Consider the following 3,948-nt stretch of genomic DNA (forward strand, 5'->3'; position numbering starts at 1 on the left):
CACACACACACACACACACACAGCTGAGGGGAGCAGGGGGAGGGGCTGTTTTTCTTTCTCTCCAGCTTTAGGAAAGAAAGGGAGGAAGGAGCGGAGGCAGAGCCCTGAACCAACCGAGGAGAGATGGATGATGGGGGGGGGGGGGCAGAGCCTCTGATTGGCTGGCTGAGCTCCAGCACGGGATGGATTGACTTGGCACGGCTCGAATTACAGCCTCCACCGTGCCTTTAGTTTGTTTTCCTGCAGCCAGCAGAAGTTGGTTCTCCGACGCACGAGGAGCAGGTTTCTGTTGGATTAATCTGGATTTTAATGAAGGAGCTGGTTCCGATGAGGTGAGTGCGTGCAGCCGCGTGGATCCGAGCCGAGCTGCTTTTTACTCTGAAAGTGGGAGCAGAGAAGTGCTGGATCACCTCCTCCTGCTGCTGCAGATCAGATCTGAACCCAGCCGAACCGAGCCGAGCCGATCCGGGTTATCAGGGTCTCATTATTTCTACAGATTAGATTAGATTATTCTTTTACTTCGGATCTGAAGCTCGTTTCTTCAGGAGCAGAAACTCAGCGTGTTTGAGCTGCTGTCGGGAATAAATCAGATTATTGTGTAAAGTTGTCAGATTAATGTTCCGGAGCAGCTGGAGGTTCCGCCTGTTGGTCCAGGTCCTGTCCTCAAAGTTCTGCGGCTGAGRGGGCTGCTGGCTTTAGGGTTGGGGGGGCTTTGAAGATCACTCCTCGGACCGGACCGGAGCTGCAGGTCTGTCTGCAACATCTGGAGAAAAGAGGAACGCTTCAAATCTCCGGAATATTTCTGCTCCAATCTGCGGGATTATCAGGGCTGATGGTCGGACTGACTGGGGCTGGTCCTCCAGGCTGGTCCTCCAGGCTGGTCCTCCAGGCTGGTCCTCCAGGCTGGTCCTCCAGGCTGGTCCTCCAGGCTGGTCCTCCAGGCTGGTCCTCACCAGACCTTCATGGCTCATTTTCTTTACATCAGATTTGAAACTAGATGTGCTTCAGTGGAAGCGGTTTGTTCTCCAGCTGCTGGTTCCTCTCAGGGAACAGCTGAACTCCTGAAGGAAAGCTGACAGCTCAGGAGGGACAGTTTGAAATCCTCGCTCCACATTAAAGCAGCAGTGTTTCCAGGAGAAGCTTTGAACTGCTGTCCCTGCCRTCTTTGTTGTCTTTTGTTAGAGTCCTGCATGTGGACTGAAGGGGGACAAAACGATTTTCCACGGACAGAACTCGAATGGCTTCGTGCTCCGCTCCGCACAAAGCCAGCGTTAGAGCCGGGCTTCAAGCATGACGCGCAGGAAGGAGCGGACGTGGAGAATTTAAATGAAAASAAAAACAAGTAGAACAGAAAACCTGGAGCCATTAATGATTCAAAGACTTCTTGTTTTCTTTAAACAGACCTGAGGAGCTTTGATTGGATGATTTTTGTTGATTTAATCCAGAGAGCAACAACTCTGTTGACAGAAATGAATCCAGATGTGTTGAACTCTGAGCTCCAGCTGTAATTACAGACTGGAACAAGAACTCTGACCGGAGCTCCTCGTTCTGTTGGACCACAGCTGGCCGAGGGTCTCAGTGCGCTTCAGCTGCTGAAGGGTCAGAAGTTAGAGAGAAAGACCTCCTGAACAGTCCCCTGAAAGACCACCACTAACCTCCTGAACAGTCCCCTGAAAGACCACCACTAACCTCCTGAACAGTCCCCTGAAAGACCACCACTAACCTCCTGAACAGTCTAGTTGAACAGTCCCGTTAAAGACCGCCGTCAATCTCCTTAACAGTCTAGTTAAAGACCACTGTTAACCACCTGAACAGTCCCCTTAAAGACCACCGTTAACCTCCTGAACAGACCCATTAAAGACCACCGTTAACCTCCTGAACAGTCCCCTTAAAGACCACCGTTAACCTCCTGAACAGACCCNAGACCACCGTTAACCTCCTGAACAGACCCATTAAAGACCACCGTTAACCTCCTGAACAGACCCGTTAAAGACCACCGTTAACCAACTAAACAGTCTAGTTAAAGACCACTGTGAACCACCTGAACAGTCTAGTTAAAGACCACCGTTAACCACCTGAACAATCTAGTTAAAGACCACCATTAACCATCTGAACAGTCTAGTTAAAGACCACCATTAACCACCTGAACAGTCCCCTTAAAGACCACCATTAACCTCCTGAACAGACCCGTTAAAGACCACCTTTAACCACCTGAACAGTCTAGTTAAAGACCACCGTTAACCAACTGAACAGTCTAGTTAAAGACCACCGTTAACCTCCTGAACAGTCAGTCCCCTTAAAGACCACCATTAACCTCCTGAACAGTCCCGTTAAAGACCACCGTTAACCAACTAAACAGTCCCGTTAAAGACCACTGTGAACCACCTGAACAATCTAGTTAAAGACCACCGTTAACCTCCTGAACAGTCCTGTTATAGACCACCGTTAACCTCCTGAACAGACCCGTTATAGACCACCGTTAACCTCCTGAACAGACCCGTTATAGACCACCGTTAACCTCCTGAACAGANACCCGTTAAAGACCACCGTTAACCTCCTGAACAGTCCTGTTATAGACCACCGTTAACCTCCTGAACAGTCCCGTTATAGACCACCGTTAACCTCCTGAACAGTCCTGTTAAAGCGGACCTCCATCGGTGGTGTCGTTGAACTGCTGCCCACAGATTCTTCAGATGGAGGAAGAAGCTCCAAACATTTGGCTGTTTTTATCGCCTTTAGGACCCCGAAAACATCCAAAGTGGTCGGGGGTGGGGCTCCATTGTTTGGAGTTTCCCAAAGGCCTTTTGTTTCTTGGTCACACCTGCAACTGAAGGCTTTGAGTTTTTATATAGCAGAGCTGCTGCTGAGAACAGCTTTTCTCTTCTTTCACTCCTCTGTTTGCGAAGGTGTCGAGGAAAAGCAGGGAAGCAGAGCTGAAGGTGGTCTGAGGGTCTGTCGCTGCCGACCGGGTCCCCAAAGTGCCCCCAACCTCTGCAGGGCTTCTTCTGTGGGTCTCAGAAGGTTGTCACTTGAATTAATGACATGTTTAAATCTAACTCACAACCTGGACAGAGTTGTTTCTGATCCTTCTCAGCTACGGTTCCGTCATTTCAGAGGAAAACAGGTTGAAAATTATGATTCCTGCAGGAGAATCTGATAGATAATATCAGAGGTGAAGCTCTGAATGTCCAGCTCTAAAACCACAAGATTATTTATTATTACTCCAGTAGACTGAATCACAAATGTGCCAAGCTAGGGACGATGTGGAGAAATAATAATAATGTGCATGTCCAAGAATACAGGGGGATTGATGTAAACAAAGCCTCTCCTGTAGTTTAAAGCTTGAAGGTCCAGAACAGAACAAAGTATTTGATCTGAACCTGGAGCAGGACTGAGTCTGAGGCAGGTTTTCTTTAGAGATCTTTCTGTTTTTAGAACRACAGTTTTAAATTTGACACTTTGCTGTTGGACAAAGGTCTGCTGGCAGGGTTTGTTGATTTTCATGAATATCTTCAGGAAATACGTTCACGGCTCTCAGGCAGTAAAGGTTCTGAGTTCTCACAACTCAAAATTAGGAGGAAATGTTTCTGTAGCAGTCGTGTTGAGTTCTGTTTGTGACCAAAGAAAAAGCAGTTCTTGCAGCCAGTTGTTTAAAATTGTTTCTGCTTCGATGTGCACAGCTCGCAGAACTATTCTGGTCTGTGTACATTATTTTGTTGGCCACCACTGCAGCAGCCCCACGGTTAGGATTTAATCTGCTGGAGTTCATCTTAGAAATAAAGACTGGAAGATTTGGACCAGTTTTTTCTCTCCTCTGTGTTTTGGCCATTTCTTTGTCAGAGGTCACCACAGGACATCACCTGCCTCCAAGTCCAGTTCCTACCAGAACCGAGCTGGTTTACAGTAGGGCTGCAACGATGCATTTATCTGTACAGAACCACTCAATAC

The 3,948-nt window shown here is 48.1% G+C and overlaps 1 protein-coding gene and 1 long non-coding RNA gene across 6 annotated transcripts in view; one reads left to right on the forward strand and one right to left on the reverse strand.

The window, feature by feature from the left end:
* Positions 1-160: 160 nt before the first annotated feature.
* Positions 161-3,948, forward strand: part of sema6d (semaphorin 6D) — a gene marked incomplete in the record, with an annotated part of 32,775 nt that continues 28,987 nt past the window's right edge. For 3 of the 4 annotated variants that reach the window (XM_014025979.1, XM_014025982.1, XM_014025983.1), the window contains 1 exon segment: positions 162-332. 4 annotated transcript variants of the gene reach the window in all.
* Positions 908-3,922, reverse strand: LOC106530380 (uncharacterized). Of its 2 annotated transcripts, XR_001311780.1 has the most exons (4): positions 2,555-3,922; positions 1,937-2,518; positions 1,724-1,906; positions 908-1,689 (listed from the first exon to the last, which is right to left on the reverse strand). It is a non-coding gene; the product is annotated as an uncharacterized LOC106530380 (long non-coding RNA). The 2 variants fall into 2 exon arrangements; XR_001311779.1 differs by having other exon boundaries at positions 908-1,906.

Source organism: Austrofundulus limnaeus, unplaced genomic scaffold (assembly GCF_001266775.1).
Source record: "Austrofundulus limnaeus strain Quisiro unplaced genomic scaffold, Austrofundulus_limnaeus-1.0 Scaffold513, whole genome shotgun sequence".
In the NCBI taxonomy this organism is placed as follows: domain Eukaryota; kingdom Metazoa; phylum Chordata; class Actinopteri; order Cyprinodontiformes; family Rivulidae; genus Austrofundulus; species Austrofundulus limnaeus.